Source organism: Delphinus delphis, chromosome 4 (assembly GCF_949987515.2).
Source record: "Delphinus delphis chromosome 4, mDelDel1.2, whole genome shotgun sequence".
NCBI lineage: Eukaryota > Metazoa > Chordata > Mammalia > Artiodactyla > Delphinidae > Delphinus > Delphinus delphis.
In genome coordinates this window covers 69,032,505-69,060,427 of record NC_082686.1, presented here as the reverse complement: position 1 = coordinate 69,060,427, position 27,923 = coordinate 69,032,505, and the positions used below count along the sequence as shown (strand labels likewise).

Here is a 27,923-nt window from a genome sequence, read left to right as displayed (position 1 = left end):
TTCACCCTATGAACCATTGGAGGCTCTGGCCATCTGCACTGACCCTGGCAGGAATGCTCTTCTCCTTTTTTAGGGCTGGACTAGGTAGAATGTCTCCTGAGGCTGTGTGACAAACCAGGAAGAGGCCGTGGTTTGGAGTCAGCTCCAGCGCTGTCCAGGTCTCTGCAAGGGCACATATAAATGGAGCCCAGCCTGGAGTTAGGGGTTCAGAGATCCCATGAACACGTGGACCCCTTCTCTGCTTGCCTGAGGAGGCCGTGGGCAGATAAACAAATGCTTGGTAACTTTTATTGCGATGCAGTTATAAGGTGTGGTGGCCCACTAGGCCTCGAGTTCCTGAGGGCAAAGGCCATGGTTCATCTCCGTGTCCTTACTCTTAGACCAGTAAGTAGTCTTAGTACCTGACACGCCACAGGTGCTGGGTTGAAGGCCTGGCTAGTGAGTGAGTGGGAGTGTTCAAGAAAGATCCTAAGGCATCTCCCATCTGCTCCCAGAGAAGGTACTTTTCACTCATCTACCTCATGGTTAGGCATAACTTCCATTTTTCTCCTAAACATTATGCACTTTTCCTGCAGAGTACTAAGCCTATTCAGAGAATGTGTCTAAAACGGACCTGTTTCTACCCTTCCTCATTATCCAGGTTCATTTCTCAGTCCATATTTTTGTTTTAGTGTCAACAGAGCATAGTCGCTTGGTTGGTAACCTTGTGGAAATGGATATGTTCAAGAAGAGGCAGTAGGCTGTTTCAGTGTGCCCATAACTTTCCTCTTATTACTACCGAAGCTTCTATCTTCATCGCAGGGCCTCATGCTGGGCATGAGACAGTTAACGCAGTTGCTACTGATTTTACCCCATGGCGTTTCAACGGAAGTGTTTTAGGGAGTTCTCAGGCTTTTTTTGTGATTGGGCAGTCACCTAGGGCACCGGCTGGTTGCAGATGACCACGGCCACGCAGCCCCTCCTCCTGTGGTTACCCCCTGCTCTGGTTATCCCAGGCAGAGAGAATCCCTGGGTTTTACTTTCATATTGCTATTGCTCACGACCAGACCTTTGCTAGCTCACACTTGGACCATAAACTGGCTTCTCTGTGGCACAAATACATGTTACACTTGATTGCTTTGTTAATCTTAAAGCCCAGTCTGGCTGTGTCACTCCACCTTCAGAAACCTTCAGTGGCTCCCTGCTTCTCACAGAAAAGCCTTAACCTGAAGCGCAAGGGCCTCTGTAATCTGACCTCCAAGGCAACAAGACTCATTAACTTACTGTCCCTGAACCCAGTTTCCTATCTCTTTGTGTTTATGAGTTTATCCTCTCCAGGAATATTCTTCGCTTGCCTCTTTGTCTGACAAGTTCTTCTATCCTTAAATATTTGTTCAGGGAATGAATTAAGTTCCTAATACATGTCAGGCACCTGCCCCAAAATGGAGACTGCCTTTGACCTCCTGAGCTTCAAGTTCCCCTCCTCATTTGAACTTCCGTAGGAACCTTGAATTGGTCCCTGTAAAATTTGTTTGATGGTGACAAGTCATATATTATTATGGGAAGTTTACTTGTTTAGTTTTATTCATGCTAAAATTTTTATATCTACAACCACACAGAAAAAACTTCAAGGGAAAGACATGCCTAAAGCCTTTATCTCCTAATAGCAGTCTTCCAGATCCCACTAATAACAAAAATTCCTTTGGGAGCCTTGTTGGCAAAATAATCCATGCCTCCTAGTCCCCAGCCTAGACCTGGGTGTGGTCAGGGAATCTGTTTTTACAAAGCTCCCCAGGTGTTTCCAATGTCAGCCAGATTTGAGAATCAATCTTGGTTGCTTTTTCACTATGTAATTATTTCTTTGATTTGTGTATTAGGAAAGATTCTTCAAAATTAACAGAAACCAACTCAGGCTAGTTGAAGAGAAAAAAAGAGGTAATAGTTGTATAGTGAAAGGAGATAACATTCCCATATTTTCTTGATTTCAAGTTACCATAGGCTGTAAGATTCATATCACTTTCTAGATTCTTAGGGGAAAAAAACACTTCCTTTAATATACACAATTTTAGAAGAATTTCTAAATTTCAATATGCTTTTATTCATATTCACTTTCTTTATCATTATCACAATCAAAGTATTCAGATCCTTCTGAATTGTGTTTGTCTATCAGAATTACACAAGACTTCAAGATAAAATGCTGTTTTTGATAATGTGTGCTCATGATATTTGAATGTTGAGCCATCCTTGAATTCCTAAGATAAATTCTTGAATAAATACTTGGTCATGTATAGTTTTGGTAAACACCTTGTCGGCTTTGATTTTCTAATACTCTATTGGAATTTTTTTTTTGCATTTATGGTCATAAGTGAGATAGAACTAATAACTGTCTTTGCCCTTGGCTGATTTTGTGTGTGCCCACGATTTTGACATCTTCAGCCCCTTTAGGATCGACAGACTAATTCTGAGGAGTACCAAAGTATACCAGGGTTTTATCTACGTTTCATTTAGGTTAAACTTTTAGCTCTGGTTTAAGTCCTATAAGAAAATAATGTTGCTAAAAGTCTTCTTCTGAAAGTTAACTGGAAGCTTTGAAAAAACTATTGTTCAGTACCCAGCTGATCATGTGTTGCACGTGAATTAGTGACACCAACTTTTCCTATCTTTGAAAAGTCTATGCTTTATTCTGATACATGTGGCAGTTTCTATTGCCTTTGATTCCATTGCTTGACAAGTGGTAGGTGTTGTTTTAGTTACACAATAACTTTTCTTTTCCATGCTGCATCATGGCGGAATCTTTTCTTTTTTTTAATTTTTAAAATTTTGGCTGCATTGGGTCTTCATTGCTGTGCACGGGCTTTCTCTAGTTGCGGCGAGCGGGGGCTACTCCTCATTGTGGTGCACAGGCTTCTCATGGCGGTGGCTTCTCTTGTTGCGGAGCCCAGGCTCTAGGCGCGTGGGCTTCCGTAGTTGTGGCTCATGGGTTCTAGAGTGCAGGCTCAGTATTTGTGGCGCATCGGCTTTGTTGCTCCGCGGCATGTGGGATCTTCCCGGACCAGGGATCGGACCTGTGTCTCCTGCATTGGCAGGTGGATTCTTAACCGCTGCGCCACCAGGGAAGTCCCCAGAATCTTTTTTAAGACATTTTTTTCTCATTAAAAAAAATTGAAGTATAATTTATGTATAATAAGATTAACTTATTTTGGTGTACAACTTTGCATTTTGACAAACATAGATAGTCATATAAGCATTACCACAATCAAGATACAGAATATTTCCCTCACTTCCAAAAATTGCCTTGGACACTTTAAAAAAATTTCTTTTTAAAATTAATTAGTTTTGGGGGTGCTGCATTGGGTCTTCGCTGCTGCGCGCAGGCTTTCTCTAGTTGCGGCGAGCAGGGGCTACTCTTCCTTGCAGTGCATGGGCTTGTCATTGCATGGCTTCTCTTGTCACAGAGCATGGGCTTTAGGTGCACAGGCTTCAGTAGTTGTGGCTTGCGGGCTCTAGAGTGCAGGCTCAGTAGTTGTGCACGGCTTAGTCGCTCCGTGGCACGTGGGATCTTCCTGGACCAGAGTTTGAACCCGTGTCCCCTGATTTGGCAGGTGGATTCTTTTTTTAAAAAATTTTTATTTATTAATTTATTTATTTTTAGCTGCATTGGGTCTTCGTTGTGGTGCACGGGCTTCTCATTGTGGTGCCTTCTCTTGTTGCAGAGCACCGGCTCTAGGCATGCGGGCTTCAGTAGTTGTGGCACACGGGCTCTAGAGCACAGGCTCAGTAGTTGTGGCTCACAGGCTTAGTTGCTCCACGGCATGTGGGTTCTTCCCAGACCAGGGCTCAAACCCGTGTCCCCTGCATTGGCAGGCGGATTCTTAACCACTGCACTACCAGGGAAGCCCTGGCAGGCAGATTCTTAACCACTGCGCTACCAGACAAGCCCACCTTGGGCACTTTTATAGTCAACTCTTCTACCACCTGAAGACCCTAAGTGGGAATCACTGGTCTGATTTCTGTACCTATGATTTTGCCTCTCTCAGAATGTCATATAGTACGTAGCCTTTTAAGTTTACCTTCTTTCATTTAGCCTATATTCTGCTATTCATACCTATATTCTAGTAGGTATACTTTTATCAGCGTGTTGCAGAGTTATCTGTGTTGTTGGCTATACCAGTAGGTCATTCCTGTATGCTACTGAGTGTTATTCCATTGTATGTATTTCTCTATTAGCCAGTTGAAGGACATTAGGGCTGTTTCCAGTTTGGGGTAATAATGAATAATTCACTCTGAGTATTTGTGTACAGGTTTTTATGTGAACATAGATTTTCACTTCACTTGGGTAAATAGGAATGGGATTGCTGGGTGATATGGTGTATTATAATAAAATGGCAAACTGTTTTCCAAAGTGGCTCTACCATTTTGCATCCCCAGTAGCAATGTACAAGGGTTATAGTTTCCATATCCTTGTCAGCACTTAGTATTGCCAGACTTTTAAAAATTTTTAGATATTCTAATAGGTATACTTTTATCATTGTGGTTTTAATTTGCAATTCCTTAATGAATAATAATGTTTAGCATCTTTGTTTCATTTTCATTGAGTTTTGAGATATAATTTTTCATTTTCTGGACATGAGTCCAGACATGTTTAGCAAATATTTTTTCATTGTCTATAGCTTGTCTTTTTATTCTCTTAACAAAGTCTATTTTTGCAGAGCAGAAGTTTTTAATTTTGCCGAGGTCCAATTTATCAATTGAAAAAATATATTCTTTTGGTGTTGTATCTAAGAATTACCTAATATGAAGTCATTAAGATTTTCTCCAGTACTTTCTTTAAGATGTCTTATAGTTTTAGGTTTTACATTTAGGTCTAATCCATTTTGAGTTAGTTTTTGTACATGGAGCAAGGTATAGATAGAGGTTCTTTTTGCATACAGATGTCCAATTTCTCTAGCACCATAGTGAAATGACTATCCTTCCCCTTGAAGGATTGAATTGCCTTTGTATCTTTGTTGGAAATCAGTTGAAAATATATGTGTGTGTCTGTTTCTGACTATTCTGTTCCATTGGTTTATGTGTATATCCTTTCAGCAATACCACACTGTCTTGATTATTGTAGGTTTGTTTTAAGTTTTGAAATCAGGTAGTGTGAATCCTTCAACTTAGTTCTTCCTTTTCCAAATTGTTTTGACTATTCTATATCTTTGCCTTTCATATATATTTTAAAATCATTTTATTGGTTTCTGCATAAAATCCTGCTGGAAGTTTCATTAGTATTGTATTGAATCTATAGATCAGTTTAGGGAGAATTGACATGTTAACAATTTTGGGTCTTCTAATACATAAATAAACTCCATCTCTGCACTTATTGAGGTCTTTGATTTCTTCATCAGTGTTTTGTAGTTTTAGCATAGTAAATATTGGACATATTTTGCTAGACTAATAGCTATGTATTTCATATTTTTGGTGTAATTGTAAATGGCACTTTCAGTAAAATTCTGTTTTCCAGTTGTTCATTGCTAGTACAGTTGACCCTTGAACAACTTGGGGGTTAGGAGTACTGACCTTCCTTGCAGTTGAAAATTCGTGTATAACTTAGAGTCAGTCCTCTGTATCTGTGATTCCTACTTATCTGAGGTTCTGCATCTGCAGATTCAACCAACCGAGGATCATGTAGTACTGTAGTATTTACTATTGATAAAATTCATGTATAAGTGGACCCACTTAGTTTAAACCCATGCTGTTCAAGGGTCAACTGTAAATACAATTGACATGTTATTTCAGTGGATTTTAAAAAGATTTAAATCAGAGGATAAAGTGTACCAAAATATGTACCTATAGAATTTGGAAATTAATATAATTGGTATATAATTGTTTGAAGCTAACCAACACCATAAAAATATGTAATTTAGGAGGCTGAGTTATAGAACCAATTTTCAACCCTCCTCTGCCTCTTAACTATTTCCCTGAGCTTTTCTCTTTCTAACAATTGATTTTTGTATATTAATCTTTGTATCTTGTGACCTTTCTTATAAATTTATTTATTTATTATTTTTGGCTTCATTGGGTCTTCTTTGCTGTGCGTGGGCTTTCTCTAGTTGTGGCAAGCGGGGTCTGCTCTTGGTTGCGGTGAGTGAGCTTCTCATTGTGGTGGCTTCTCTTGTTGTGGAGCACAGGCTCTAGGCATGCGAGCTCAGTAGTTGTGGCTCGTGGGCTCTAGAGCACAGGCTCAGTAGTCGTGGTGCACGGGCTTAGTTGCTCCACGGCATGTGGGATCTCCCAGACCAGGGCTTGAACCCATGTACCCTGCATTGGCAGGCAGATTCTTAACCACTGCGCCACCACGGAAGTCCCTGTATCTTGTGACCTTTCTAAACTCACTAGTTCTAGTAGCTTTTTTTTAAGATTCTTTGGGATTTTCTATGCAGGTAATATGTTATCTGTGAATAAAGACAGTTTTATTTTCAATCTAATTTATTTGACTTGTATTTATTTTTCTTGCCTTGTTGTGCTGGTTAGGATCTTCAGTATAATGTTAAAAAGGAGAGGTGAAAATAAACATCTTTGTCTTATTTCCAATCTTAGGTGGCAAGCATTCAGTCTCATACCATTATGTTTGATGCTAGCTGTGTGATTTTTGTAGATATTCCTTATTATGTTGAGGAAGTTCCCTCTACTCCTAGCTTGTTGAGATTTTTTAATTTGAATGGATAATGATTTTTTTTCAAGTGCTCTTTGTAGATCTGTTGAAATGATCATGTATATCTTTTTTTTTTGTCCAAGAGTTGGCAGATGTTTTCTTAAAGGGCAAGTGTCTTAGTCTGTTTAGAATGCTATAACAAAATACCACTGAATGGATAACTTATAAACAACAGAAATTTATTGCTCACAGTTCGGGAGGCTGGTAAGTTCAAGATCAGAGTTCCAGCATGGTCAAGTTTTAGAGTGTCCTCTTCCTGGTTCATAGCCAGCACTTTCTTCCTGTGTCCGCTACATGGTAGAATGGGTTAGGGATCTCTTTGGAGTCTCTTTTATAAGGGCACTAATCCTATTCATGAGAGCTCCATCCTTATGACTTAAGCACCTCCCAAAGGTCCCACCTTTTAATATCATCATCTTTGGGGGTTAGGATTTCAACATATAAATTTTGGAAGGACACAAGCATTCAGATCATAGCAGCCAGAGAGTAAATATTATAGCCTTTGTGGGCCATAAGGTCTCTACTCGACTCTTACAAGGTCTCTAATCAGTGACTCAGCTCTGCCATTGCAGCATGAAACCAACCATAAACAATACATAAATGAATGCGCATGTCTGTGTTCCAGTAGTTATTATTTACAAAGACAGGCTGCATAGTTTGCTGATCTCTGCTTTAGTCTGTTGATATGCTGAATTACATTAATTAATTTCTGTATGATTAACCAGCCCTACATTCCAGGAATAAACTCCACTTGGTCATGATATATTATTAATCTTTTTGTATATTGCTGGGTTGAATTTACTAACATTTTATTGAGGTTTTTTGTGTGTGTGCATTTATACTTATGAAGGATATTGGGCTAGTTCTCTTCTTATAATGTCTTTGTCTGATTTTGGTGTCAGGGTATTGGTTACCTCATAAAAGGAGCTGTGAAGTGTTTCCTCCACTTCTATTTCCTGGAAGAGTTGTACAGGGTAGCTATTGTTTATTTCTTAAACTCTTGGTAGAATTTTCCTGTGGAGCCATTTGAACCTGGTGTGTTTTCTGGGATAGTTTTAACTGCAAACTAAATTATTTAAGTGTAGGGCTATCTAGGTCATCATTTTTTCCTTGAGTGATTTTTTTAAACATCTTTATTGGAGTATAATTGCTTTACAATTGTGTTAGTTTCTGCTTTATAACAAAGTGAATCAGCTATACATATACATATATCCCCATATCTCTTCCCTCTTGCTTCTCCCTCCCACCCTCCCTATCCCACCCCTCTAGGTGGTCACAAAGCACTGAGCTGATCTCCCTGTGCTATGTGGCTGCTTCCCACTAGCTATCTATTTTACATTTGGTGGTATATATAAGTCCGTGTCAACTTGAGTGTTTTTTGGTAGTTTGTGCTTTGGGGGTAATTTGTTTCATCCAAAATGTAGAATTTATGGGCAAATATCGTTGATAATATTTGCTTATTATCCTTTTAATGTCTTTAGGGATTATAGTGATGTCTCTTCTTTCATTACTAATATTTGTAGTTTGTATCTTTTTTGCTCTCTGCCAGTCTGGCCAGAGGTTTGTCAACTTTATTGATATTTTCAAAGAACCAGCTTTTGGTTTCTTTGATCATTCTCTGTTAATTTTCTGTTTTCAAGTTCATTGATTTCTTCTCTTTATTATTTGTTTTCTTCTGCTTGCTTTGGTTTAGTTTCTCTTCCTTTACTAGTTTGCTAAAGTGGAAGCTTAGATCATTGATTTGAGACCTCCAGAATTCTCCTTTTTGGGGGTAGTTGGGTTGGGAAGGTGAACATGGAGGTATAGAAGGAGTCTTCTGCATTTTATTATGAAAGCTTTAGTAAAAGCCTGTGCCAGATTCTTCCAGAGAGCCCTGAGGTTTTTACCTGCGAGTGGGACCAGTGGGAGGGAGGAGTGGAAGTTGTACCTTGGTCTGTTTTCCTTGTGGAAGGCAATGGCCTGGTCTTCCAGCCCTGAGAGTCTGGGACCCTAATGCTCGCATCTGCTTCCCAACCTGGTCTGTAGAACAGAGAGTAGAGGGAGTTGGAGTTGCTGTAGTTTTATGGGTGAAAGGGCTCTTTCCCAGTAATTTAGATCAAGGGTCAACAAACTTTTTCTGAAAAGAGCCAGTAGTAAAAATTTTCAACTTAGCAGGCTATATAATGTCTGTCACAAGTATTCAACTCTGCCATTTTTTTTTGTAGAATGAAAACAGCCATAGATAATATGTGAATGAATGGTCATGGTTATGTTTCAATAAAATTTTATTTACAAAACCAGACAGTTTGGCCTATGGGGCATAGTTTGCCCACCCCTGCTGTAGTCTGTTAATGTGGTGAATTACATTGATTGATTTTCAAATGTTGAACCAGCCTTGCATTCCCGAGATAAGCTTCACTTGGTTTAGAGCATCTGGTCTGCACCTATCCGTGTCTTTGTTTCTTAGCTTGTCACCGAGCTGGGAGCTTCTCAGGACCAGGGTCATAGTATAGTACCACCTCTTATCTCCCATCAAGCATATAGTGGATGGTTAGTAAATATTTGCGGCCCATGGAAAGAACTGTGCATGTCCATGGTGCTCCTGCTGACCTCCCTTTATGGTCCCCTCAGGGGCTCAGAGGAAATGGGGGCTGTGTGGAGGAGTTGGGCCCAAGTGCTGTCACTGCAGGCACAGGCTGATCTTTCATTTCGGAGTCTATTTTGGAAACATGACTTAAGTTTGGTCTGTGGGGCACTGCTTTCTAATTACTCTCTCCTTTTCCTAAGAATTGTGGTTGACACAGGAAGTCAGGCATCCAGATGCCAGCCTAGTGCTGGTGTTCTGAAAGGGCTTGACTGACCCCTACCAGGGCCCTGGTCTCCTTTTACAGAGGGTGTGCCGTGTGTGGGAGAGCCGGAGCAGGAGGGGGTCCCGTCTGGCTCCTGAATGTGAACACGCCTGACCTTTGTGTCTCTGGCAGCTATGTGTTGACCACGTAGTGCCATGGCAACTTGGTGCACCAGACAGATTTTGTGTAGGCAGGTTGCAGAATCCATCTCGGCTACTTCTTCTCGTTGACTGGGAGAGCAGGTGTGTGGTTGATGGGGAGGTCCGGGCTTTGCAGCTCACACACCTGGGTTTGAATCCCAGCTCAGCAACGTATTAGATGGGTGATCCTGGGAAATTATTTAACTACTCTGAACTTCCCTTCACTCATTTCTAAAATGAAGATGCTCACAACCTCCCAGCATTGTTGCGAGGGTTACATTAAACACCCCACCCCCTCTCCTGAGAGATGAGGGGGGACTCTGAAGGATATTAAGCAGGGAGTGGTGGGCAAAAGAAATGCAAAACAGGTTACAAACATGATGGGAAAATCCACTAGACATCTAGGGTATGGAGAGGGGTGTTAGTCGCTTTCTCCCTTCTCAGGTATTTTTTGACTGAAGGCTGGGGAGGGGTGACTCAGGGGCTGAGTGTCTGATTTTGCTCTGGAGTAGGGAGGGGCCGGCTACCAGGTCTGGGTGGGGCCTGGGATTGTTTGGTGCTTTTGCCTTATTCAGCCTGGTTCACTGGGATGGGAACAGGGTCCTGGGACTGTGCCAGACTCTGGTGAGTGGAACCGATTGCATAATTGCCTGGTGTTTGACAGTGTCAGACCCCTAGGACCTGGTGACAGTAATAACCGTCCTTTATACATGTGTAGGCCCTCACTGTGGACAGAACACATCTGTACCATCCTTACTGCCCAGTGACGTGCGGGAGGGGTGAGGAGAGTTCTCTCCAGATGCCATCAGGACGCCCCCACCTCTTTGTGTGCTCTGGGGTCTCTGCTTTCCTTTGCTGGCATTCTAGACCCCTGAGTACGGTTGTTAGGGGATGAGACCCCTGTGTCTCCTGCCGGAAATCAGTGAATCAAGGAAACTGTTGCTTCCAGGCCCACCCTGCTCACCCTCTGGAGGAATCAGACCAGGGCTTTTACTAGAGAGCTCATAAAACTTGTGAGAGGATTGGAAATTAAATAAAGTTCCAGTTTGCTCATCCTGAGATGATTTTATATTATCGTACCTCAAAACAACATTAACGTGTAACATCCCTGGTTAAAAAACAGTGTTAATCTTCTACTACATGAAAGACAAAATTCTAACTGTTCAACTCGGCATGCAAGATAGGCTACAATTGGACTCCCACCCCATGAGATATTCAGTTGTCATTGAGTCTGTAAGTACTTTTCATTTGGATAATGATTTTATAGTTTACTTAATGGTTCACACATTTTGCATTTAATTTTTTCAGTCTTATGGTGTTATTCTTGTTCCTGTTTTATAGTTGAGGGCCTAAGACTCAGGGAATTTAAAAAGAACTTGTCCTATTTCACATGGCCATGGTAAAGTCACTACTCTAAGCAGAGGGCATAAAGTAGTGGTCACTTGCCACTTGCTAGCTGTGTGACCTTGAACAGGTTTATCTCTAAAAAAGGGATAACACAGCTTTGTCATAAGATTTTTATGAGGGTGAAAGAAGATAATCAAGCAAAACATTTGGTGTATTGTCTGCCATATAGTAAGGGCTCAGGAAATGTTAGGTACTATTATGACACTCTCTTTTAACTGTTCTGCAATTAATGTTTCCAGTTTTTATTCCACAATTATGAGTAACACTGCTATAATTATCTTTGTCCAAATTGTTTGTTTTTTTTCTGTTGTGTCATTTCCTTGGTATTCCAAGAATAGCATTAGCAGGTTGAAAGGTACATTACGATCCTCTTCTTTTTTTTTTTTTTTGCTTTTGTTCCATATTGCCAAAGAGCCTATTACTGGGATGATTTTTGTTTAATAGGTCGCTATTGGACCCATGAGAGTGACCAGTCTTCTGTGGATGGTACTTCCCTGTGACCTCTCAGCTTGTCACAGGGACCATCAGTCGTTCTTAAGTAGGATAAAAAGGCCAACAGATCCTAGACTGGTTGGAGCCAAACCGTATACAACAGGTTGTGCCCATAGCAAGACATAGATCAAGGTGGTCAGCAAATTGTACCCCAAACCCTAGGCATGACTGGCTTCTCACCTGCTTCCTGCAGGCTCCCTGGGTGGACTCGGTACATGCACTCTTGGTAGATATGAAGGATGAGGAGTGGTGAAGGGGGAGGTGGGAGCTGATTCTGAGTAACTGACCTGGAATTACAGGGAGAAAGCCTGTGTATGGGGACCACGGGTACCTCCAGACTTTTTATATACGCAAGGGTGTTAGTTTCTTAGGGCTGCTTAGAACAGCAGAAATTTATTCTTTCACAGTCCTAGAGGCTAGAAGTCTGAAATTAGAGTGTCAGCAGAGCCACATTCCCTGTGAAGGCTCTAGGAAAGACTGCTTCCTCGTCTCTTTTAGCATCTGGTGGGTTGCTGACAAACCGCTGGCATTCCTTGGCTTGCACATGCATCACTCTAATCTCTGCCTCCATCTGCACGTGGCTGTCTCTCTTCTGTGTCTCTGTGTGTTTTGTATGTGTCCAAATTTCCCTCTTCTTGTAAGGACACCAGTCATTTCATTAGGGAGCATCCTGCTCCCGTGTGAACTCATCTTAACTTGCAAAGACTCTATTTCCAAATAAGGTTATATTCACAGGTTGGATGGGAGGCGGGGGGTGGTTAAGATTTCAACGTGACTTCTTTTTTTTTTTTTGCTTTTATTTTTACTTATGTTTTTTTGAATTTTTGAATTTTATTTTTTTATACAGCTGGTTCTTATTAGTTATCCATTTTATACATATTAGTGTATATATGTCAATCCCAATCTCCCAATTCATCACACCACCATCACCACCACCCCCACTGCTTTCCCCCCTTGGTGTCCATACATTTGTTCTCTACATCTCTGTCTCAATTTCTGCCTTGCAAACTGGTTCATCTGTACCATTTTTCTAGGTTCCACGTATATGCGTTAATATACGATATTTGTTTTTCTCTTTCTGACTTACTTTGCTCTGTATGACAGCCTCTACATTCATACACGTCTGTACAAATGACCCAATTTCATTCCATTTTATGGCTGAGTAATATTCCATTGTATATATGTACCACATCTTCTTTATCCATTCGTCTGTCGATGGGCATTTAGGTTACTTCCATGACCTAACTACTGTAAATAGTGCTGCAATGACCATTGGGGTGCATGTGTCTTTTTGAATTATGGTTTTCTCTGGGTATATGCCCAGTAGTGGGATTGCTGGGTCATGCGGTAATTCTATTTTTAGTTTTATAAGGAACCTCCATACTGTTCTCCATAGTGGCTCTATCAATTTACATTCCCACCAACAGTGCAAGAGGGTTCCCTTTTCTCCACACGCTCTCCAGCATTTGTTGTTTGTAGATTTTCTGATGATGTCCATTCTAACTGGTGTGAGGTGATACCTCATTGCAGTTTTGATTTGCATTTCTCTAATATTTAGTGATGTTGAGCAGCTTTTCATGTGCTTCTTGGCCATCTGTTTGTCTTTGGAGAAATGTATATTTAGGTCTTCTGTGCATTTTTGCATTGGGTTGTTTGTTTTTTTAATATTGAGCTGCATGAGGTGTTTATATATTTGGGAGATTAATCCTTTGTCCGTTGATTCATTTGCAAATATTCTCTCCCATTCTGAGGGTTGTCTTTTTGTCTTCTTTGTAGTTTCCTTTGCTTTTAAAAGCTTTTAAGTTTTATTAGGTTCCATTTGTTTATTTTTGTTTTTATTTCCATTACTCTAGGAGGTGGATCAAAAAAGACCTTGCTGTGATTTATGTCAAAGAGTGTTCTTCCTATGTTTTCCTCTGAGAGTTTCATAGTATCCGGTATTACATTTAGGTCTCTAATCCATTTTGAGTTTATTTTTGTGTATGGTGTTAGTGAGTGTTCTAATTTCATTCTTTTATGTGTAGCTGTCAGTTTTCCCAGCACCACTTATTGAAGAGACTGTCTTTTCTCCATTGTATATCCTTGCGTCCTTTCTCATAGATCAGTTGACCATAGGTGTGTAGGTTTATCTCTGGGCTTTCTATCCAATTCCATTGATCTGTATTTCTGTTTTGTGCCAGTACCACGTTGTCTTGATTACTGTAGCTTTGTAGTATAGTCTGAAGTCGGGAGTCTGATCCTGCAGCTCTGTTTTTTTCCCCTGAAGACTGTTTTGACTATTCAGGGTCTTTTGTATCTCCATAAAAATTTTAAGATTTTTTGTTCTAGTTCTGTAAAAAATGTCACAGGTAATTTGATAAGGATTGTATTGAATCTGTAGATTGCTTTGGGTAGTATAGTCATTTTCACAATATTGATTCTTCCAATCCAAGAACATGGTATATCTCTTCATCTGTGTCATCTTTGATTTCTTTCAGCAGTGTCTTATAGTTTCCTGAGTATAGGTCTTTTACCACATTAGGTAGGTTTGTTCCTAGGTGTTTTATTCTTTTTGTTACAATGGTGAATGGGATTGTTTCCTTAATTTCTGTTTCTGATCTTTCATTGTTAGTGTATAGGAATGCAAGAGATTTCTGTGCATTAATTTTGTATCCTGCAACTTTACCAAATTCATTGATCAGCTATAGTAGTTTTCTGGTGGCATCTTTAGGATTCTCTATGTATAGTATCATGTCATCTGCAAACAGTGACGGTTTGACTTCTTCTTTTACAATTCGAATTCGTTTTATTTCTTTTTCTTCTCTAATTGCCATGGCTAGGACTTCCAAAGCTATGTTGAATAATAGTGACGAGAGTGGACATCCTTGTCTTGTTCCTGATCTTAGAGGAAATGGTTTCAGTTTTTCACTATTGAGAATGATGTTTGCTGTGGGTTTGTCATGTGTGACCTTTATTATGTTGAGGTAAGTGCCCTCTATGCCCACACTCTGGAAAGTTTTTATCATAAATTGGTGCTGAATTTTGTCAAAAGCTTTTTCTGCATCTATTGAGATGATCATATGGTTTTTATTCTTCAATTTGTTAATATGGTGTATCACATTGATTGATTTGTGTATATTGAAGAATCCTTGCATCCCTGGGATAAATCCCACTTGATCATGGTGTATGATCCTTTTAACGTGTTGTTGGATTCTGTTTGCTAGTATTTTGTTGAGGATTTTTGCATCTATATTCATCAGTGATATTGGTCTGTAATTTTCTTTTTTTGTAGTATCTTTGTCTGCTTTTGCTATCAGGGTGATGGTGACCTCATAGAATGAGTTGGGAGTGTTCCTTCCTCTGCAGTTTTTTGGAAGAGTTTGAGAAGGATGGATGTTAGCTCTTGTCTAAATGTTTGATAGAATTCACCTGTGAAGCCATCTGGTCCTGGACTTTTGTTTGTTGGAAGATTTTTAGTCACAGTTTCAATTTCATTACTTGTGATTGGTCTGTTCATATTTTCTATTTCTTCCTGGTTCAGTCTTGGAAGGTTATACCTTTCTAAGAATTTGTCCATTTCTTCCAGGTTGTCCATTTTATTGACATAGAGTTGCTTGTAGTACTCTCTTGTGATGCTTTGTATTTCTGCAGTGTCCATTGTAACTTCTCCTTTTTCATTTTTAATTTTATTGATTTCAGTTCTCTCCCTTTTTTTCTTGTTGATTCTGGATAAAGGTTTATCAATTTTGTTTATCTTCTCAAAGAACCAGCTTTTAGTTTTATTGATATTTGCTATTGTTTCTTTGTTTGTATTTCATTTATTTCTGCTCTGATCTTTATGATTTCTTTCCTTCTACTAACTTCGGGTTTTGCTTGTTCTTCTTTCTCTAGTTCCTTTAGGTGTAAGGTTAGATTGTTTATTTTAGATGCTTCTTGTTTCTTGAGGTAGGCTTGTATTGCTATAAAATTCCCTCTTAGAACTGCTTTTGCTGCAGGTTTTGGATCATTGTGTTTTCGTTGTAATTTGTCTCTAAGTATTTTTTGATTTTCTCTTTGATTTCTTCAGTGATCTCTTGGTTATTTAGTAACATATTGTTTAGCCTCCATATGTTTGTGTTTTTTACGTTTTTTTCCCCCTGTAATTGATTTCTAATCTCATAGAGTTGTGGTCAGAAAAGATGCTTGATATGATTTCAATTTTCTTAAATCTACTGAGGCTTGACTTGTGACCCAGGATGTGATCTCTCCTGGAGAATGTTCCGTGTACACTTGAGAAGAAAGTGTAATCTGCTGTTTCTGGATGGAATGTCCTATAAATATCAATTAAATCTATGTGGTCTACTGTGTCCTTTAAAGCTTGTGTTTCCTTATTAATTTTCTTTTTGGATGATCTGTCCATTGGTGTGAGGTGTTAAGGTTCCCCACTAATATTTTGTTGCTGTCGATTTCCTCTTTCATAGCTGTTAGCAGTTGCCTTATGTATTGAGGTGCTCCTATGTTGGGTGCATATATATTTATAATTGTTATATCTTCTTCTGGGATTGGTCCCTTGATCATTATGAGTTTCCTTCCTTGTCTCTTGTAACATTCTTTATTTTAAAGTCTATTTTATCTGATATGAGTATTGCTACTCCAGCTTTCTTTTGATTTCCATTTGCATGGAATATCTTTTTCCATCCCCTCACATTCAGTCTGTATGTGTCCCTAGGTCTGAAGTGGGTGTCTTGTAGGCAGCATATATATGGTCTTGTTTTTGTATCCATTCAGCGAACCTGTGTCTTTTGGTTGGAGCATTTAATCCATTCACTTTTATGGTAATTATCAATATGTATTTTCCTTTTACCATTTTCTCAATTGTTATGGGTTTGTTTTTGTAGGTCCTTTTCTTTTATGTTTCCCACTTAGAGAAGTTCCTTTAGCATTTGTTGTAGAGCTGGTTTGGTGGTGCTGAATTCTCTTAGCTGTTGCTTGTCTGTAAAGCTTTTGATTTCTCCATCGAATCTGAACGAGATCTTTGCTGGGTAGAGTAATCTTGGTTGTAGGGTCTTCCCTTTCATCACTTAAAATATATTGTGCCAGTCTCTTCTGGCTTGTAGAGTTTCTGCTGAGAAGTCAACTGTTAACCTTATGGGAGTTCCCTTGTATGTTATTTGTTGTTTTTCCCTTGCTGCTTTCAATAATTTTTCTTTGTCCTTAATTTTTGTGAGTTTGATTACTATGTGTCTCAGCATGTTTCTCCTTGGGTTTATCCTGCCTGTGACTCTCTGAGCTTCCTGGATTTGGGTGGCTATTTCCTTTCTCATGTTAGGGAAGTTTTTGACTATAATCTCTTCAAATATTTTCTCGGGTCCTTTCTCTCTCTCTTCTGCTTCTGAGACCCCCATAATGTGAATGTTGTTGCGTTTAATGTTGTCCCAGAGGTCTCTTAGGCTGTCTTCATTTCTTTTCATTCTTTTTTCTTTATTCTGTTTTGTTGCAGTGAATTCCACCATTCTGTCTTCCAGGTCACTTATCCATTCTTCTGCCTCAGTTATTCTGCTATTGATTCCTTCTAGTGTAGTTTTCATTTCAGTTATTGTATTGTTCATCTCTGTTTGTTTGTTCTTTAATTCTTCTTGGTGCTTGTTCTTTAATTCTTCTAGGTCTTTGTTAAACATTTTTTGCATCTTCTCGATCTTTGCCTCCATTCTTTTTCCGAGGTCCTGGATCATCTTCACTATCATTATTCTGAATTCTTTTTCTGGAAGGTTGCCTATCTCCACTTCATTTGGTTGTTTTTCTGGGGTTTATCTTGTTCCTTCATGTGGGACAAATTCCTCTGTCTTTTCATTTTGTTTATCTTTCTGTGAATGTGGTTTTCCTTGCACAGGCTGCAGAATTACAGTTCCTCTTGCTTCTGCTGTCTGCTGTCTGGTGGATGAGGCTATCTAAGAGGCTTGTGCAAGCTTCCTGATGGGAGGGACTGGTGGTGGGTAGCGTTGGGTGTTGTTGTGGTGGACACAGCTCAGTAAAAGTTTAATCTGCTTGTCTGCTGTTGGGTGGCACTGGGTTCCTTCCATGTTGTTTGTCTGGCCTGAGGTGACCCAGCACTGGGGCCTACCGGGCTCTTTGGTGGGGCTAATGGCGGACTCTGGGAGGGCTCACGCCAAGGAGTACTTCCCAGAACTTCTGCTGCCAGTGTCCTTGTCCCCACGGTGAGCCAGAGCCACCCCCTGCCTCTGCAGGATACCCTCCAACACTAGCAGGTAAGTCTGGTTCCATCTCCTATTGGGTCACTGCTCCTTCTCCTGGGTCCTGATGCATACACTACTTTGTGTGTGCCCTCTACGAGTGGAGTCTCTCTTTCCCCCAGTCTTGTCAAAGTCCTGCAGTCAAATCCCACTAGCCTTCAAAGTCTGATTCTCTAGGAATTCCTCCTCCCATTACCGGATCCCCAGGTTCAGAAGCCTGATGTGGGGCTTGGAACCTTCACTCCAGTGGGTGGACTTCTGTGGTATAAGTGTTCTCCAGCTTGTGAGTCACCCACCCAGCAGTTATGGGATTTGATTTTATTGTGATTGCGCCCCTCCTACCATCTCATTGCAGCTTCTCCTTTGTGTTTGGATCTGGGGTATCTTTTTTGGCGAGTTCCAGTGTCTTCCTTTCGATGATTGTTCAGCAGTTAGTTGTGATTCTGGTGCTCTCCCAAGAGGGAATGAGAGCACGTCCTTCTACTCCGCCATCTTGAACTAGTCTCTCAACATGACTTTTTGGAGGACCCAGTTCAACGCACAACAGAGCAACTAAGAAGAGAAAGTGGAAGATGTCCATTTTCTGTGTCACTGACTGCATTGTGGAGGGGCTGTTGATGGAGGTGTTATAGGCATTGGTAGCACTATTGGTGGGAATGCTGGCTGTTGTCTTGGGCCAGTGCTGGTTCTAATCTTGGACTCCCTTACCCACCCACTCTGGGGACTGGTCTCAGACTATGTCAGTGACAGATGGGGAGGATCAGGTGCAACTGGCTGGGGTGATGCAACCAAGGGAGAAAGAGCTTAGTTACCAAGGGAGAAGGGTTTTCCAGTAATCAGTGGAGAGTAGGAGCAAGAGCCCAGGGCTGGGCAGACGTGCACGTCTCAGGTTAAGTCTTAGGCCAGCTGGAACACCACGGCTTCAGTTTCTCCACTGAAAGGTGAGGGGGTGAGAATGGATGGCTTCTGAGGGCCCTTTCTGCTTTGGCATCACGTAATTCTTATTTGAGAGTTGTGTTGGAGAAGCTCCTTGACCCTGTGGATTTTTGTGAGGTCTGTCTAGCTGATGGGGTATGAGCAAGTGACATGGGAAGGGTGCTTAGAAGGAGACAGCCATGGGGGCCTGGTATTCCCATCCCAGGACTTTCCGAAAGGGCTTTGTTCAAGTCACCTTCTCCATGAGGCCTTTCCTGGCCACCCTCTCTAAAATATTGATCCCACACCCGTCTCCCGGCTTTATTTTCTCTCCTTATATTTAACCCCTATCCAACGTGGGTTATATTTTCCTTACTTGTCTCACTTACTGTCTGTTTCTACATTAGGTAGTAAGCTCCCGGAGGGCAGGGATTTTTATCTAATACTAAACAGTAACTGTCACATCTAGGCAATTAATACGTTATTTGTTGAATGTTAAACGATTGAAGATATTATAAACTTGATAAATGGGGTAAAAATTTTAGAGGGGTGTTCCAGTTACAATCTTTGGGGGTGTCGCTCTTTGTTGGATTCAGGGCCCCGGCTTAGGCTGCCCAGGGCCCTGCCATGAGTAGCACTTGTTTTTGAAGGGATTGTTCCAGTCATCCATTGCTGGTAACAAAACACCCCCAGACATAGCAGCATAAAACAACGTTATTATGTTCAGCATAGTACTACTAATAAATATTGTTCTTTATTATGCTCAGGAGTTCTGCAGGTCAGGAATTTGAGCAGGACATGGTGGGGATGTTTTCTGAAGACCTGGGTGGCTCAGATGACTCAAATGGTTAAGAGCTGGAATCACTGGAGGCTTCTTTACTTACAGTCTGGTGCCTAGGCTGAGATGACTTGAAGGCTGGGGTCATCTGGGGCCCATGTAGCCAGAGTGCCTACATGTGGCCTCTGCATGTGGCCTGGGCTTCTTCACAGCATGGTGGCTGGGTTCCAAGAGGGAGTGTCCCCAGGAGCCTTTGGAGAATGAGCACTCCATGAGAGCCAGGTGGAAGCTGCCTGGTCTTCTATGACCTGGCCTCAGAAGCCACACAGTATCACTCTTCCTGTACTCTGTTGGTCAAGACAGTCACAAGCCTGCTCAGATTCAAGGGGGAGGGAACACAGATTCTCCCCTACCTCAGTGGGAGGAGTGTCAAAGATTTTGAGACCATGCTTTGAAACTGCCACAGGGATCTCACTACCCTTTCACCAGACTCAATCTGGAATGAACCTTGAGTGAGATTTCTGGTACTGCCACCTTCAGGATAGGACTTACCATGAATTCTGACTATTCTTCAATCTTACTCTCACTAACTGGGTTTCTTCAGGCTGGGGTCCTGTCACTTTACCTCCTTTGCAGCCTCTAGCAGATTATCTGGCTATAGTAGGTACTTAGCAAGTGAGTTAGAGAGTAAATGAATGAACGAACAAGTGAATAAAGGAAGTAGGTGCTTTCTGTGCTGGCATAACACTGCTGAGTCTCTGTAGGAGGCCTTGAAACTCATACCTGTCAAGGCCAAAGTTTTCTGACCACCTTCTGTTCATGTGCTGAACTGCTGAGACCTGTAGCTGGGCCCCTGGACACCCAGGAATAGGTTCCTGTAGAGGAGGCAAGGGTGTTGGGATAGGAAGTGTGTGTTGTGTTAGGGGATAAGTAGTTGTTTGACTGTAGCCAAGAATTTCTGTATTTCCATAGGACAATCATATTGATAGAACGAGGCCGGAATGCAAAGGCCTTGTTGCAGGCTGAGAGTTTTGAGATTGTTAAGGGAGAGTCATCAAAAGTTGCTGAGCAGCAGCGTTCACATAATAAGAGCTGTGAGTGAGAAGATTGACATTCAGGATGGATTGGAGTGAGGGAACACCAGCAGTAGGGAGGACAGTAGGTCTGCAATCCAGGTATGAGTCCATGGCTTGGACCTAGCTGGAGATTGCAGAAGAGCCAGCGAAGGGAGGAATGTGAGTGATGTAAAGGTAGCAGGTGTTGGAGACCATGTGAGTGGTGACAGGAAAGAGGGTAAAAGATGGTAAAGCAATCTTATATTGTAGGTACTATTTTCTGTTATTTCGTTATGAAAAGTTTCAAATATGCAGCAAAGTTGAAACAAATGTACAGTGAATACCTATATACTCTCCACCTAGATTCTAAAATTAACATGTTGCTGTGTTTGCTTTGTCACGAATCTATCCATCCTACTGTTATCCATCCGACCATCTTGTTTTTGTGATGCATTTCAAATTAGGTTGCAGACATTAGTACATTTTCCCCTAAATACTTAAGCACACGTACCATTAATTAGAGCTCAATAGTTGTTTACATTACTTTCCTTTCGAGAAAAATTTACATATGTGAAATGCACAGATCTTAACTGTACCATTGTCTGACTTTTGACAAAAGCATGCAACTGTGCAACCCAAGCCCCTTTCAAGATTTGGACATTACCAGCATCCCAGGAAATTCCTTCATGTTCCTCCTCAATCAGTCCCTGTCCCCACTCTTCAGAGGCAACCACTGTTCTGATTTTTAAATCATAGATTCCTGTGCCTTTGCTAGAACTTCATATAAATGGAATTGTACAGTATGTACTCTCTGGTTTGAAGTTTCTGTCACGTGGTATAATGTTTCTGAGATCCCTATATCTTGCTTTCTGAGTGTTGTTCAAATATTTTGCCCATTTAAAAATTGTGGTTTTTCTTATTGAATTTTAGGGATTCTTTATTTATTCTGAATACTCCTTATTTGTCAGATACGTGATTTGCAAATCTTTTTCCTAATTGTGGCTTGCCTATTCATTTTCTTAACAGTGTCTTCCGATGAATAGAAGTTTTAAATTTTGACAAGGTCTAATTTATCATTTTCTTTGTAAGGCTGTTCTTTTCTCCATATCCTGAGAAACTTTTGCTGACTCCCATATTACAAAGATCATCTCTTATATTTCCTTCTAGAAGCTTTATAGCTTTAATTTCTGTGTTTAGATCTATCATCCATCTCAAATTAATTTTTGTGTAACATATGAAATGGGGGAGTCAAAATTCTTTTTTTCCCCTAATGGATATCCAGTTGTTCCTGCCGCATTTGTGGCAAAACACTTTCTTTTTTGGTAGGTGCTGTTTTTATCCTCATTTTGCAGATCAGGAAACTGAGACAGAGCTAGATTAAGTAACTTGTTCCTAGGTCCTGCAGCTGGTAGGGTCAGATCCAGAATTTGAACCCAGAGCCTGTATTTTTATTCAGTATGCTCTGTTTCCTTCTCATGCTGATGACTCTGAGGTTTCAACGTGAATACCAGGCAGCTAAGTGTAAAGCGTTGGCAGAGAAGTCAGGAAGCAGGGTGAGTTTCATTTGGGGTTGAGCTGGGGAGCCCGTGGGATACCTGAATGGGTGTATTGGGAAGCAGATAGAAAAAGGAGAGAAGGACAAGTAGGGAAGGGGGAGGTGGACAAGGGAGGAGGGATGCAAGAGGTGCTGAAAGGCGATATTATTCGGCCCAACCTGAACTTCACCTTGTTTGTTTAGCATCAGGGGTTTGATAGCCTGTCACATCAAACCTGGTCCAGAAGAGCCCGTGAGATAGGCAAGATCCAATTTGTTTAGATCTTTTGAATATAGGTGATAAGGGTGACGTGAGCAAGAGTCATAAAGCTAGAGAAGAGAAATAGATTAAGTGAGGCAGGGAGAGTCAGCAAGCCTCGTGATCAGAGTGCTTACTCTCAGACCGACTTGGCTTCAGGCCTTAATCCAGCCCTGCAGCTCACTGACCATGGGAGTGCAAGCAAGTTACTTCATCTCTGTGTCTTATTTTCCTCATCTGTAAAATGAGAATAATACCAACCTCCCTGAATTAAATTAGACAATGGACTGAGGGCACTTAACACAGTATCTGACACATACTCAATATTCAGTAAATGGCATGTTAGTCATTTTTATTACGATTTGGTATTTTAAGAATGTGGTTAGTACCTGGAATATAGAAGACCCTCTAGGAAGCTTGCTGAATGAACAAATGACCTCGAGAGACACAGGATTCTCCAACTTAAATTGCACAACTTGGCAGTTTGAGAACACGTGGCCAGGAGGTCAGAGTACGAAGCTAGGATTGTGAACTGGAGCTGGTCTCTAAATATTCCAGGTGGCACAGGAGCCGGTCCAGATGGCCGGGGCTTAGCCAACAGGGCCTTAAAGACTTCCTGGGGAAAGATGCAGACGGCTGCCCGGATTCTGCACGGGGTCTCTGCGGGCCTGGAGCTCTGCTGCGGGCAGGGAGGATTCTCCTGCTGAGAGCGACGAGAGCTCCTAGACAGCGAGTAAGAGAGCACCCTGCCTGTGGCAGGGGTGGCACCTTCTAGTGCCGTTGTCCAGTGGATCACAGAGACCCATCTCTATCTCTGGTTTTGATGAATGTATCCTGCAAAGTTTAGCTGCGCTTCTAGAAAAGCCCATTTAAATGGAGTTTGTGTGATTAATTTTGAGTCCAGTTCACTCTGCATATGAACAGCTAGCAGGGTCAATCAGATATTTGTTGAGTGCTTACTGGGGACCAGACTCTGTGCTAGGTGAAGACACCACTTCTGCCTTCCAGGAGTTCACCATCTAGTTAGGGAGATGACACACACCCAAAGGGCTACGAGGTAAGTGTCAGAGGTAAATGGCTGAACACATGAAATGGCCAGAGGACAGCTTGGGCAGAGCACATGAATAAATGCCTTCTACAGGGGTTGTCAAACCGGTGATAGACATTCGAGTCCTTCAGCATTCTCTCCAGCCCACCACTTCTCCCTTCCAGGGGTGATAACTAACATTTGAGTGCTTCCTCGGAGAGCAGGGCTTTCAGTGGATTAACTCATTGCCCTTTCTGATGACCCTATGTGGTGAGCTCTTTTAGCATCCCCATATTTCAGACAAGGAAATGGGGGAACAGAGACGCCAGGAGACTTAGTCAGGGTCACCGAGCTGGAAGTGATGGTGCTGTGGAGGAAACCCAGAGCCCACCTTATTAGGCCCACAGGACACAGCTGACTCTGTTTTATGGCTTTCTTCTTTCAGCTGTACAGCAGGAAGGAAGATTCTTGACATTTCTTTCATGATCTTAACATGTAATCATTGTGTCCAACCAGTTTTTAACTAAATACAGCCTCCTGTACATTTTGCCCTGGCACTAATTCAGCTAAAGTATTCTTAATTTCAGAAGAGAAGGCAGCAAGACTGAACCACTGTGTTTATTGACCAATTTAGACTGTCTCAGGGCACAGCTTTGAGGATTGGAGCACGCCGTGAGTGAATATTTTAACAGCCTGTGGCAAGATGACAGCATCTTGGCCTCAGACACAAGAATTATTCTCAGACAGGGCTTTTTTCAGTGCCGTAACTTTAACCAGCTGGAATTCTTTTCCATCCTATTCAACCTCCCGAAGTCAAGAATTTTGCCTTTTATTGGGAAATCTGCATTTCATTGTATAGATAGAACACTATGTCCTTGGCTCAGTGGGTCTCCAAGAGAAGCTGAGTCTTTATTTTATTGCAGGCGCTGGGTGTCCTAAGGGCTCAAATACCAGCAAGTCTGTTTCAAGCATGAGAGGTTGGAGACCCAGCAATGTTCTGATCAAAGAATGTGAGAGGCAAACTGTCCACCCCAGTGCAACCCGAGCCTTGTACGTGAGAGAGTGGGGAGGAGAGAGAGGGGTGTTGCTGAACAGCATGGCGTCCTGTGCCGGGCCTGCTGGGGATGGGCGCTGCCACACCCGCCAAGATAGGCCAGCAGAGTTGGGAGATGGGCGTCTGAATCACCACACTAGGAAGTCCTCGTCTAAATCACAGTAGTCCTCTTAGGAGGGTGCGTATTATCACCTCTTCATCTGGTGATGCCACATTGCTGTAAATGTTTTTCGAATTTCAGTTTTAGAATAGTGTTTAAGGTTTAGAACAGTTCCTTCTTCCTTCTGAGGGTGAGTTTTGCTTTTTATTTAGCTGCATCCGAAAACACTGAAAATCCCCTTAAAAATGTATTTATGTATATGAATGTATTGTTTCTACTGCCTACAAGAAATTACTAGTAACAGTTTGATTGCCCATACCTTACCAAAACCAGATGACATCAGTCATTTAAATTTTTGTTAGTCTAATGGATAGTAAATGCTATCTCACTGTTAATTTAATTTTTACTTACCTCTGGTAAGATTGGGCACGTTGCCATGTTTTCTCGCTATTTGTAAATCGTTCTTGTCCTTAGCTCATTTTTCTATTAAATGATTTGTCTTTTTCTTCTTGAGTTATAGAACCTCTTTATATGATAGTGATAGTTGGACAGTCTTTCTATGATAGTGATAGTTGGACAGTCTTTCTATGATAGTGATAGTTGGACAGTCTTTATATGATAGTGATAGTTGGACAGTCTTTATATGATAGTGATAGTTGGACAGTCTTTCTATGATAGTGATAGTTGGACAGTCTTTCTAACATCTTGTGTTATGATGACACTTCATCTTTTGAACATGGGTTAGGTTTCTGGAAATGGCTGGCATTTGGTATGATTGAATCAGGCTGAATTATATGTGAATTCACTTATATAATCTAAGTAGTAAATACAATTGGAAAAAGTGGTTTTGGGGACAAGCCAGCTGACTCTTGCAAACAGCTTACCTGGAAGGAGCAGAAGGTTCAGGTATACTAGAGAATACCTAGTAGCCCTGAGCATTCAGCATGGTGGCATCAGGCAGTATCTGGTACAGAGGGAATGGAGAATGTTGCCTAAAAGGGTATTCTGGTAAATGGAGGTTATTTAAAAGGGCTTCTACTCTAGCTAACATTTACTGAGTGAGTGCCGTGAGTCAAATGTGCTGTGGGCCAAGAACCCTTCTGTCCACTCCAATTGAACGGGCATCCTTTAGAAGACAGTGTGTGGGAAGGTCACAGAGCCTAGCCCTTCACCAGTCAAAATATGGTGTTGACCAAGCATTGCCCAATCCCCCCAAATCCCTGTAACTAATTATAGACACATATTTTACATCCATCTTTTCTGTTTTTTCTATGAGGCTATTTCTGTAGTAGTTTAGCATACAGCCTCTGCATCAGACTGCTTGGTTTCAAATCCTAGCTCTGTCATTTACTAGCTGTGCGATTTTGTGTAAGTTATAAAACTTCTCTTTCCCTTGGTTTTCTCATCTATGATGTGGAGATAATAACACCTATACCTCATAGGATGTGATAAGGATGAAATGAAGTAATGCCCACAAAGCACTTAGCACATTAGGTGTCAGGATGGAGTGGGGAGAAGCATTTTGGTGAGCTGAGGCCCATGACTCTCCCAGGCTGTCCAGGGAATTACTAAAGAGGCCAAAGGAGTGAGTGGAAGGTTAGAGCCCATCCACATTTCTGGGAAACCAGCTCCAGTTTTCCTTTCCTTTGTACTTCGAGGCCTCTCCCTTTCTGGAGACCTCTCAGTTCTTCCAAGTCCCACTGCATTTTTCTGCCTATTATATACCATCCTCAGGGCCAAGGCCAATACCACGGGATCTGGGCACCACTGCAAGTGATAAAAATAAGCTTCACAAGGAGACAAATCCCCAGAGCTTAGGCAGCAGGAAAACTACGAAACCTTGGGGCCCTGAATGAGAAGGGCCCAGAATCCAATACCAATAGCGACCCAAAAATTCTTGTTGCCTCTGTCTGATTCTGCCTGTAGCTGAGAGTTGTTAGGTCATAGGCCCCAGAAGCACAAATGGCAGAATGGAGGTGGGAGGGGAAAATGAATATATACAGGCCAGGGGACAGCTCCGGAGTGGGCTGTTTTAGGCTGGCCTTGCCTCAGTGTAGAAAACTTAGGGCCATAGCCTGGAACACACAGTTTCTCTATAGGAAAGAAGGGGTGTCCTCAGATTGCAATAACAAAAACATTTTTGGTTTTGGAGTCATATCCAAATTCAAGCTCCAGCCTGTGTGACTTTGAGAAACTACTAAACTTCTCTAAGCCTGTTTTCTCTATTGAAAAATGAAGATAACAGTGCCTACTTTGAATGACTAGCGGCTGTGAAGATTAAATGAGTATATAAAATTCACTGTCATGCAAACAGAGGGCCCCGTTACATAGGAGCTGTTCTTATCAGTAAATGCTCAATAAATATTGGAATGAGTCGTGTAGCTAAATGGAAAACTGGCTGTGTTACGGTAGACTTGGCAGAAAGCAACCCCCCAGATGAGCACACATACAAAAGTAAACCCCTGGAAGTTAGTGCTGAAACTGATGTGCCCCATCTCATCCCACCTGGTACCCTGATGAGGCCAATTCGGGGAAGTTCCCGGTGGATAAACAGATGAGAGTTGTGGTGGTATGTTATAGGGGAATGCCAAATTGAGTTGTTCCAACGGAAAGTGAAATTTCTCCCTATATGCTTATAGGCAAGGAAGACGTCTCTCTCCAGGTCAAGGGGAAGGAAAGCTACTTGTGTTGTGCGTTCTCCACTTATTAATTCCAGACTAAGTTATATCCCTTTATTTGTCCAGTAACTATAAGGACAACGTCACAGACACTGAAGACTCAGGTGCCCATGCCCCAGTGTAGCAAGTTCTGTTCCAAAAAGAATGGACTTGTAGTTTTGAATATGCCACATCACAGTATTTCCTGTGTCCTCTTTCCATCCCATTCTTTCTAACTGAAGTTTTTGAATGAATGGGAAAGATTATATTAGTCTTTCAAGTTCTTGCCAAAGTCCTCTGTTCTGGTTCGTTTGATCAATAAATAGCTTAGATCTAAAAGGAGAAGTTCCCAGATCTCCAGGGTATATGGTAGCCAAGAGCAGTGGTTCTCTTTGCCGTCCTCACCATGCTTGCCTTTTGGACAGAGAGGCTTTAGTGAGGTGGAGATGCTTCTCTGGCTCAAGAGAGAAATGATTGACATTCACATATGATCCCCTTGTCCTTTGTTAAAGTTTCATTTTGGGGGCACGTGCAACTTTGGGAAGGAGGACCAGATTCCTAATGTACATTTTGTTTACATTTTGAAAACTGATTCCCCAAACTCATATCTCTGAGGGACAAAAGGAAAGAGAAACAAAAAATGGACATCACCAGCCTCAGATGTGAAGTAACCGTCTCTGTGGATCATAAAAGAAGAGAATTGCAAAAAGGTGATCAGAGACTGAAGTTTCTTGTGCTGTAGGTTGGTTGGAGGCAGTGGCTATGAAGAGTTTGACTCCTATGAAATAAAGGGAC

At 41.5% G+C, this 27,923-nt stretch overlaps 1 protein-coding gene across 3 annotated transcripts in view; it reads left to right on the top strand.

Annotated features, from left to right (window-relative positions):
- MYLK (myosin light chain kinase) overlaps positions 1-27,923 on the top strand; it is a 268,245-nt gene that overhangs the window by 4,902 nt on the left and 235,420 nt on the right. The window lies entirely within an intron of this gene.